The sequence below is a fragment of the Culicoides brevitarsis genome, chromosome 2, assembly GCF_036172545.1.
Source record: "Culicoides brevitarsis isolate CSIRO-B50_1 chromosome 2, AGI_CSIRO_Cbre_v1, whole genome shotgun sequence".
Taxonomy (NCBI): domain Eukaryota; kingdom Metazoa; phylum Arthropoda; class Insecta; order Diptera; family Ceratopogonidae; genus Culicoides; species Culicoides brevitarsis.
Genome location: NC_087086.1, coordinates 32399065 through 32410934, shown reverse-complemented (window position 1 = coordinate 32410934; position 11870 = coordinate 32399065).

Genomic DNA, 11870 nt, shown 5'->3' with positions numbered 1-11870 from the left:
GGAAAACTATAGGCGGGACTATACTCCATTCTGATGCTTTCTGTACGGCCTTTCTATACACGTATAGTTCTACATACCTCTATAGATACACGCAAAAACTGCTTTTTTCGAATGCAGTGGCGCAAAAATTGTCATGCGCGGCATTTTCCTCCATCTCAAAGTGCGAGCCTCGCCATTTCACAGCACTGCAAAGTGCCCAAAGAGCCACCCTTGCATGAGACACAAACGTTGACAACATTCAAAAACCGCATGCAGGCCATCCATCATAGGCAACCTTTGTTTCTATTAGTCCGAAAAAAATGTGCAGTCCCTTCAAATGAGCGACAATGTACACAAATTTTTAGTTTGACAGCTTGTAGGTCAGGCTTCGACACATAGACAACGGCGACAACGGATGGAGTACAGAGAGGCAGTGTTTGAGGTCACAAGTTGTACACCTACGCTACGACGAGGCCTACAGACGAGCGTAACGTTTCGCCAGAAAAGCAGTTGCTACAACACAAGAGAAGCAAGCTTGCGTTAGTGAAGCTACGTGTGAAATGAAAATGTTTTTAACAAATATTTTAAGTGTGTGCGAACGGGAATTCTTTACAACTCATGACTTTGTAGCGTCGGAAAGTGTTAAAAAGTATGTGAAAACATGAAATGTGTTGGAAAAAATGTGAAAAAGTGAAGTTTTTTAAGTGAATTTGTTATTTTTCGTAAATTTTTGATGAAAATTTGTCATTAAAGTGCTGAAAGTGCAAAAAATTTGATTTTTATCAAAAATTTCAAATTTTTAAGTCATTTAATGATTTTGACATTTAAAAATTTGACAGGTCGAAAATTTTTTTTATTAAAATTTAAATTTTTGATATCAAAAAACTATAAAAATGCAAAAATTTTAAATATAAATGTCTCAAAATAAATTAAAAATATTTTGAACAATCAGTTTTTGTGACAAAATCAAAATTTATTGAAATTTTGACAGATAAAAAATTGACAGGTGTCAAAATTTTTATTAAAATGTCAATATCAAGAGGATTTTATGTCATTTTTATATTAATTTTTACTTTTTTTGATTCAAATTAATATTTTTAAAAATTAAGGAGTAAATTTTGGTCAAGAAATATTAAAGCTGTCAAATTTTTGACAAGTGACAGATGTCAAAAAATTTTTTAATTCGTATTTTTCGAAGTTTCTTTCGTTAAATTTGTGAATTATTGCTTAAATTCGCAAATTTTTGCATATCTTCAATGCAAAAAAAAATCAAATTTTTACAAAAAAAAACTTAAATGTCAAATTTTTAACTGTCAAAACTACATTTTTTTTGACAAATTGAATCAAGTTATCATCAAATTAAAAACAAAACAAAATTCCAAAAAATAAACTTAACGTAAAAATTCATTAGAAAATTTTCTATTTAAAGCGCAAAAATGTTAAATTTTTATTCAATTCTTATAAAAATATTTTTTTTATTTTTTTAAGAAATTTTATAATAAAAAAACAAAAAAAAACTAAAAAGTTACATCTTCCTAAATCAAATTTTTACCAAAAAAAAAAAACTTTTAGTTCAAGCTCACACTCTTGAACTCCTAAATTGACCATTTATCAAATTTACGACTCAATAAATTTCGTAAAAAATAAATTTCTTTGACCTGCGTCGAGGTCGACCGAAGAATCTCCGTTCCTCCCACTTTTTGTTTATTTTACCGATTAAAATAGAATAAAAACAATTAATAAATTAAAATTCGATGAATATTGAACTTTACTTTTAAAAATCCGCTCTTAACTCATTTTTTCCCATCCCAACATTTTTTTTATAAATCCACGACAATTTATGTAAAAATATTTGAAAAAAACGGAACAGCGGCTTTTTTTGTCTATTTATGTTTTATTTATATTTTATTATTTATTGTATTAATAATTCGCTGTAGTACGCTACCAATTAATAACTTTTTATAGAGAAGTCTTCACTACCGCTTCTTCTTGCCTGTGATGGAAGAGGAGAACGAATCCGACACGCAGGTACAAGAATAAAATGATAAATATATTGATCGCTTTTTTATTGGAGACCCCCCTGGAGAACGAACAATGCCAAGAACACACAAAAAAGAGCGACAAGAAGAGATTTGTAATAATCTTGTTGCTTGTTTGTGCAAAAAAAAAATAATAAAAAAAAAAGAAAAAAAGGACAGCGATAAAAACGGAACTTGATGTGACTTGATACAAAATTAATGCCGCTAACTTTTTTTTTATTGTTTTAAAATAAAAAAAAAGTTTTTATTGCAAAAAAAGTTTCGCAAAGAAAATTAGTAGGTAGTGTCTTAATTATTTAAAATAAAAAAATATATCAGACGGTCAGCGAGGAATTTAAGGATTTCCGGTCTTAAAAGATTTCTTTTTTTAATTTTAATTATTTATTTTTAATTAATTTATTTTATTTTAATAATAATAATTTTAAAATAATAAAAAAAATTATTTAAATAAAAAAATTATTTATTTAATGAATTAAAATTTATTATATTTTTTTCTTTAAATTTAAATTAATTTTTTATCTTTAAAATTTTTTTTAAAGAAAAAAATTTTTTTCTTTTAAGAAAATAATAAAAAAAATAATTATTTGATTATTCAAAATTATTTTAATAATTTTTAATTTTTAAATTTTTTAAAAAATATCGAGTTTTAATAAAATTATTTTTTAAAAATTTTCAAAATAAAATTAATTTTTTAATTTAAATTTAAAAAAAAATTAATTAAATTAATTTAATAAATAATTTTTAATTTAAATAATTTTTTTTAAATTATTAAAAAATTAAATAAAAATAAAATAAATTAATTAAAAATATTATTTTATTTATATTATTTTTGCAAATATTTCAAATAATAAAAATTTAATATTAAAAAAAAACTTAAATTTTTTCTTTAACAACAAAGGCTTCAAACTATTTTCACAGCAACTCCATTAAAAAAAAACAGAAATTGATAAACTCCATGCAATAAAATTAAAAATCGATAAAAATCTCATAAAAGGAAAGTCTTTCAATTCAACGAGAGAAAAAAAAAACAAATCATAAAACTTGAATTATTGCATCAAAACAACAATAAACCCCGAGCGTTGTTATATTTCTAATCATCCAAACCTCCGTCGAGAAGTTAATAAATTTTTTCACAAAAGAAATAAAAAAACACAACATTTGAATCACAATAATAATAAAATAAAACACTTGCCTACCTGCTGAAAAGGTTCCCTGCTGCGAGAACTCGGCTCGTTGTGCGGCGGCGCTTTTGTTCGATTCATTTCCATACTGCGAACGCAACGAGGATGAGGAACGTTTTTGGTCAGGTGTGAGGAGAGAGAGAGCGAGTTGAGATACGTCGAGCGAGATAAAGTTCGGTGGGCAATTAATCGATTTGCGATTAATCGGCGTAACAATTTTTGCTGGGTTATTGACTTGTTTTCTAACAAAAAAAAAATAAAAATAAAGGAAAAAAGTCGTAAACAACGTGATGACGGCAATAAATTTGTTGACAGATATGATTACTTGGGTGATAATTTATGAGGTGCAATTTTTATTACGTTCTCACACACTTTGCAAGGTATGGCATAAGGTGTATGTAAAGGTAAGTGAATGAGATTAACAAAGGTATGTAATAAGAAAGGTAAGAAAAAAAGTACCTAAGAATAAATAATATTAAATATGTGAAAAATTTTTCTAAAATTATTTTTAAAAAAATTATTGTGAGAGATCTTTAATTTTTTTCTAATTTCAAACAAAATTTTGAATAAATAAAATAAATTAAAATTTTAAAAATATATTTTTCATTAAAATAAAATAAAAATTCTTCTTCTTCAATTTTTTTTTCTCATTTCATAATTTAAAAAAATATTTTTCTAAAATAAAATAAAAATTAATTAAAAAAAAATAATTAAATTAATTAATTAAATCAATAAAAAATATAATATTTAAAAAATATTTTTAAAAAATTTAAAAAAATAAATTTTAATAAACTTAAAATTAAAGAATAAAATTTAAAAAAAATAATTTAAAAGAAATGAATGAAAACTATGATTTAAATCAATTTTTACAGTTCTTATGATTTTTTTTTTGAATAAAAATCAAATTAAATTAAAAATTTTTTAAAATAATAGAAAAATTTAATTTAATTTTTTTAATATTAATTTTTGTGCTTAAACAGATATCCTAATATTTTTTTTTTGTTTAAAAATGCATCTCAAATTTTACAAAATTTTAAATTTTGCTTTTTAAAATAATTGAGAATAAATTAAAAATATTTTTTTGTATTTTTCTTGAATAATTTTTTCTATTATTAATTTATTTTCAACTAAAAACACAATTTCCATTGATTTTTTATGAAATAAATTAATTGAACCTAAATTTTATGGAGAAGCTTTAATTTTTTTCCAACTTTTCTTCACACGAAAAATTTTAAGTTCACAATTTTTCGCTAAAAAAATTTTAAAAAGTACCAAAAAGTAACATTTTTAAGATTAAAATATTAAAATAAAAAAAATCCTGAAATCTACAAAAATTTCCATGACGAAAACATTTCCTAATAATTCGAATAAAAAATTTCCATATCAATTAGCAAAAATTTCTGACAAATTGCCATCAATTTTTCAAATTCACACTCATCGCGACGATCATTACTCTTCAAAAAATCACCTGAAATTCGTCAACGTCACATCACTAACAGGAAAAAAATCACTTCTGAAGAAAAAAAAGATACCTTTGCCATGCAAAAGCAACTTGCTTAGTCACATGTAATAATTATTGGGTATCCCAGAAAATTATTGTTTTTTAATTGATTATGCAATGTCATGCCTTTACAAGCGCAGAAGAAGAAGACAAATCGCGAATTCATTCATTTTCAGATTCAAGAGAGAAGCGCAAAAAGGGTCAAAATTCCGTCAGCGTTCGAAAAACATAAAAAGAAACCGCGATTGAAATGGAATGGCGCCAAAAGGATTTCTCTTGACTACATTTTCTAATGCGTTCACTCGCCCACTTTTTTTTGTTGTTGCTCCATTCATTCATTTATTTTTGTATTTTTTATGTTTTTTTTTCTTCTTGGTACAATACGGTGCGATATACATTTAAAAAACTTGACTCGACTCTTTTTGATGCTTGATTTGTGCGGAAATAAAAATTATTAATGATGACTGTCGACTGTTTCTTTTTTTTTCTTACTTTTCTATTGCTGCTTCAGAAAATATTAATGTGGCGAAGACGAAGCAAAAGAAGAAATAGAAGAAACCTTTTACCTTGACTTTAAGCAAAAAGAAAAATTGTATCATTCTATTAACAGTTAAAGAAATACGAAAAAAATACTAGCTGCTTTATCATTAATTATATTTTTAGCTTTTTTGTTGTTGTTGGAGTGAATATTTTCAAGAAACGAGCAAAAAAGTATCGCAAAATCATTAATGTAGCGTTTCTTGTGGCATATATTGAAAAGTTTACTTAAAAGAGGTGAATTAGGATGAACATTTTCAGGAACTAATGAGCATAAATTTCAATAAAAATATTTAAAAAATTACCAAAAAATTAAATTGATCTCAAAATTATATATTTTTAACTAAAAAATATTTTTTGCTGTTAAATTTAAAAATTTTTAATAAAATTAATTTAATTTTTATTTTTATTAAATTTTTTATTAAAATTTATTTAATTTTTTTAAAACTTTTAATTTTTTTTTAATTTTTTATGCTAAAATTTTCCAGTTTTATCGAGAAAATTATAAAATGTCTCATATTTAATATATTGAAATTTTTCACAATTTTATATTAAAATTAAACTTTTTAAGCAGTTTTAAAGAATATTTTTGTCAATTTTAATGAAGAACCTTTATTTTTTATACAATATTGTCAAAAATTTTATTTTTACAAAAATTTTATTAATAAAATTTAACTTTAAAAAATTTTAATTTTTCATTTAACAAAAATTTTTTAAAAATTTTGCCAAGTTTTCTCAATTATTCTGGATAGAATCGATTCAAAACCTTAAAATATCATTAAAATATTACTTATTTTATAAAAAAATATTATTTATAAATGAAAAAAAATATTTTTTGAACGTCATGTCTTCAAAATTAATAGAAATTCATTAAAAAGAAAAAAAATATTTCGAAATAATATTTTTTGAAATCTTGTATTTTTGTCAATTAAATTTCTTTGATATAATTTTAATATTTATTTTGTTAATTTTCTAAAAAAAAATCTATCTGTTAACTTAATATCGAATTTAATACATCTAATTTTTTTTGTTTTAAATTTATTTTTAAAATTTTTAAATATTTTTTTTGTTTTTTTTTTAAATTTTTAATTTTTTTTTTTATTTTATTTTATTTATTTATTTTTTTTAAATCTAAATTTTTAAAAATTTTTATAAAAATGATGCAAAGAAAAACTTTCAATTCCGTTAATTCACTTAACCAACATTCTAAGCCCGACAAAAAAAAAACAAAACCGAAGATCGCGCCATTAATGCGTTTCGTCTACAATTTCCATTAATTTTCTGTATTTTTTTTTTCCTTCGACTGACTTGACGCTCGCTAGACCCAAATGTTACCTATTTTATTTACGATTATTATGAATGATTGCTGCTGGCTGCTGCTGCCGTTTTTTATGTGTTTTAGTGTTTCTCTTATAGTGAATGAAATGGACGAACAACAAAAAAATTACAGTCATATAATTAATGTTAATGCCTTCTGTGAGTCAGCAAAAAATCTCCAAGCACTAAAAATTTTTGTTTGATCAAATTAAATATACATAAAAACCAATAAAACTAAACAAATAAAAGTTTACGAAACTATGAATGAATTGCTCGATCGGGTGAGAGATGAATGAAATTTCAATTCAAACAAACGTCGATCGATAGTGAGAGAGAGAGATGAAAGGATGACAAGACAAGTAGTCAACGATAATTATGATGATGGACCACTTTTTTTGATGTTTTTGTGTCTAAAGATGATTTCTTGTCGCCTCTTGCATTAAAAATTTATTCAATTTCCGTCAATTTTTGTTTTAAAATTAATAGAAGTTAATTTTTTAAAAAAACCACGTGACCAACTTTTAAAAAATTGCTTATTGAAAATTTTTAAAAACCACGTGACCTAATTTTGAATGAACCACGTAAATATTCTAAAGAAACCACGTGATCAATATTTTATAAAATATTATTTTAAAGTATTGTTCAAGAGTTTTTTCTAAAATTTGGTCACGTGGTTTTTTAAAATAAAATTTCAAGTCCATTTGAAAAGTAAGTCACGTGGTTTTTCTTACAAATTTTTACAAAAAATGAATTTTTCTTAATTTTTTTCCTTTAAATTAATTCTCAGTCGCCTCTTGAATCAAAAATTAATCAAAACTCCGCCTGAATTCTGTCCTTAAATAAAAAAAAAGAAAAAAATGTCACAAGCAATAAATCACTTGACACACGACCAACAACAAAACACGACATGACACCAAACAAAAAATTAATCTTTTCACCTGTTTTAAATGTTCGTCCATCTTCGTTGTCATTCCTCCTCGTTCTCTCTCTCCCACAGATCGAAAAATAATGAATAATGATCGAAGAATGACGCTCAACTTTGCTGCGGTGCGTTGCTTGGCTGTTAATAAAAAGTCATAAAAATAAATAAAGTCTTAATCAATTTTAATTTATGGGACGAACGTAATCCGTGTTCACTTGCACTGCACAACAAATTTTCAGGTTCATTTAACAAATTATTTCTGTGAGAGAGATGATGATGATGGAATAAATGTGAAAAAAGATTTCACACTTCATTATCCCTTTGATGTGTAAATATTTTTGTGTAAAGTGTTTTGTTCAACAATAATCGTAGAAGTGGCGCTTAACATTTTTTTTTACTTTTTTAATTCTTTTTGACAAATGATGCGATCATGACTTTTAATTCCACGGGACAATGAGGGAGATTTTCGTTCAATATTTTGATTGATTTGTAACGTTAATGATGATCTTTATTGATCGAAATGGATTTTTTTCAATTAAATACCTGTAAAATCGTTAAAAATTTGAATAAATTCTGAAATAATCAATAGATGGCGCTAAATTTATAATTTTATGACTTTTGACATTTCAATTAAAATTTTGTGGAAGAATAATTATTTTTAAGTGAATTAATTAATTTTTTGACTTATACTTCAATTTGAGCTTATAATGTTCATAATTAAAAAAAATTACGCAAAATCTCAATAGATGGCGTTTTAATTTTTAATAAAATGTAATTTTTTTCTAAATTTCTTTACGGTTGTGATTTTTTTTTATTTTGAGTTTCTATTACTAAAAATATGTTAAAAATTATTCAAATACATATATGAATTTTAATCTAATTTTTAATAATTTGACTAAAAAATAACACTAGATGGCGCTATTTTCCAATATAAAAGTTTGTTGATTCTTTTCCTATTTGTTAATTAAAACTTTAAAATGAATTTCTTAAAACCTTTTTCAAATTTGTTAAATCTAAAAAAAAACTTTATAATAAAGTTAAAAAAACTTTATTGGCGTATTCTATTTCTTTTTTACATGTTTTTCTTACAATCTTAATGTATCGCAAGGGGGCATTCAACAAATTTCATTAGTTTTTATTATTTCAGTGAAAGTTCTATTTTTTATGTTTTTAATTTATCGGAGGAAAATCTCTGCAAAAAACTCCATAATTAAAACTTTATGGATCTCAGTAATATTAAGACTTCATTTAAAAATAATAAAAATTGTTTAAATCTAAAATTCTTTAAAATGTTCCTAGATGGCGCTCAAATTTATTAAAATGTTGTTTTTTTTTATCATTTTGTTAATGATAAATCCTCTAAAAATAATTTTAATACCATAAAAATGAAGTGAAATACATTAAAAGCAACATCAAAGTGTAAAATTTCCACTTTATTCAAAGAATTTTTATTAAGAATCATGAAAAGCCACTCTCGCGAGATTTTTAAAAAGCTCTTAGCGCAAAAAATGAATCAAAGGAAAGATGAAAGACGCGAAAAACTCTTCATTTCCTCCAAAAATCATTGAGTTAATGAAGGACTTCTCCTCGCTTAAGACACTTAAAAATGCATTAACGTCCCATTTGATCAACTTTTGATGATTTTCAAGCAAACAAAACGGGCGTCAGGTGCCTTCATGTGGTTTCTAACTCAACGTCGACACAAAATAAAAAAGAGTTGATCCAAATTTCATTAAATTTTATTGTCTCTCACTCTCCTATTCTCGCATCGTTATAAAATATCAAAAAAACGAGCCTCTAATGAATTTATTTCCTCTTTTTTTATTGTAGGTACATCAATTTCGGAGTCAGGCCCACTCATTATCGTGTCTATTCTTGCAGCTTTCTTCCTCAGACGACCATTCTTCAAAATTTTTATTATTTTTTTTTATTAGATGCGTGTTGCTACACTTTTCATAGACTCATCAGCAGCACCGTTGTACTCGTGTAGACTGGGTGGACATGTTGATTTCGTGATTGTATCAAAAAATGAAATAAAAAAAAAATAGACGAACGAAAAAAAAAAGTTGGAGAGTATGAACATGTGATGGATGTTTTGGCTTTGACATCCCGTAAAATAATTTTTTTTGTTATAAATGACACGCAACTTCTCTCGTTTTTTTGTGTTTTTTGACTATTTTGTTTATTATTATTAGCTTCTTTTTCGTATTGTTGTTACTGTTGCGTGGAAGAGGCACTATAATGAGCACAGTGCTCTAAAAATTTTTAAAAAAATATTTATTTATTAATTTTCAGAAAAAAATATTTGAATGAAATAAAAATTAAATATTCAATCGTCAAATAAATATTATTTAAAATTAAGAAATTTTAAGAAACAATCGAAGTTTTGTAGTTAAAAAAGTAAAATTTTGCGCCATCTAGCGGATATTTTTTTTTTTTAAATTTTTTTTAATTAAATTTTTAAAAACAAATTTGAATTTTTTTTTAAATATTTAAATTTATTATTCAATATTTAAGCCTTTTAAATTTAAAATTATGTTATTTATTAATTAATATTTTTAATGAGCGCCATCTATGGTATGATTTTTTAAAACAATTTTTCATATTTATAAAAAATGTAATTTTTAAAACTTTTATTCGCAAATTAAAAATAAATAATTAAAAAAAATTCTTTAAAAATATCAAATTAAGTAAAAAAAAACTTTAAAAAAAATTTTAAAAAATTAAATAAAATAATTAATTAAATTTTAAATAAAAAAGCATATAAACACAAAAAAAAATATACCATAGAAATTTTAAAAAAAAAAAAATTATTAAAAAATTTAAAAAATTAAAAAATTTTTTTGTTTTTAAAAATATAAAAAAAATAAATTGAAATAAAAAAAAATCTTGTAAAATTCGACTCTTTTTGTACCGTGTCTCATCACATTATACACAGGAAAGACTCTTTTTTTTATTACATTTCGATACAAAACAAAGTCCAAAATGTAAAACAAAAAAAAAGTCTAATCCAGCACTACTACATGTTACATCACATGTCAAACAACACAACTCCAACTGCTGAAGAAACACGATTTTTGTAGTAATAACTCGCCTTTTTGTTATTATTTTTCAATTTTATCTGAGAAAGAAAAAAAACATGTCGCTCATCAACAAAGACGACGACGACAGCAAGAACATCATTGCGGTGCCCGTTTGAATCGTTTTTCGAGACAAGACAAACACAAGATCAATCATCTTTGTTGCTGCTGCTCTCCTTTTGTCCGAACAAATTTAATCCAAACAAGTCAAAAAAGCTGTCAATCACCCGAAGAAGAACAATTTTTTGACGAATGCGAAGAGCAAAAGTGAGAAAAGAAAAAAAAAACAAAATCTGTAGTCTAATTAATCGATATCCTAGCGCCAGGTTTTTTGATCCTTTTTCATGCTTTTTTTTTTTTTTTTTTTGTGAGTGAGGATCGAAAATGAGAGCAGAACAAAAAAATTTTAATCCCTTTTGACATACATGACGAACATGCATAATAATAACAAAAAAAAAGTAGAAAAGAAGAATCAGAGAGAAGCACTTGTCTCGTCCTTTCTTCTCAATTTTTCATCCTTTCAGTGCTTTTGTTTTCGGTGCATTTGGACAATGGGATTGTTGATGATGTTACAGTTTCTCAAGGACCATGGCGCTTAGAATCTTAGATGGATTTGAGATTTTTTGTTACTTTTCGGGGGTGTGAGCGTGTCTAGCCCGTTTAAGTGGATTTTCACAATAAAAGTCGATTAAAACGTGATTTTATTGTTTTTGGAGATCAAGGAATTTTTGTTTTAAAATTTATAAATGAAGTCTCAATTTAATGATATCTCAATTTTACTGAAATTCTTCAATTTTTATCAAATATCAAATTAATATTGAAAAATAGCGCCATCTAGTGTCATTTTTCAATTAAAATATTCAAAAGTTGATAAAAATTTGAATTATTTGAAAAAGTTTTAACATATTTTAAGTAATAAAAACTGAAAATCTAAGATAATTTTACAACCGCAAAGAAATTTAAGAAAAATTGTACATTTAATAACAAATTAAAGCGCCATCTATTGAGTATTGAGTAGTTTAATTATTTCAAACTATACAATTATGAACATTTTTAAGCTGAAATTGAAGTTAAAGGCTAAAAGTTACTTAATTTAATTAAAAATAATGACTTTTCCAAAAAGATCAATTAAAAATGACAAAAGTCGTAAAAATTAAAAATTTAGCGCCATCTTCTGCCAATTTTATTAATTTTTCAAAAAGTAACCGGTAAAATCTGAAAAGTTTTTGAGATTCAATTTGAATTTGTTATGAAAAACGAAGAAACTAATATTTTCAAAAATTGTAATAAAAAAATAGTTAAAAAATCAAAAAA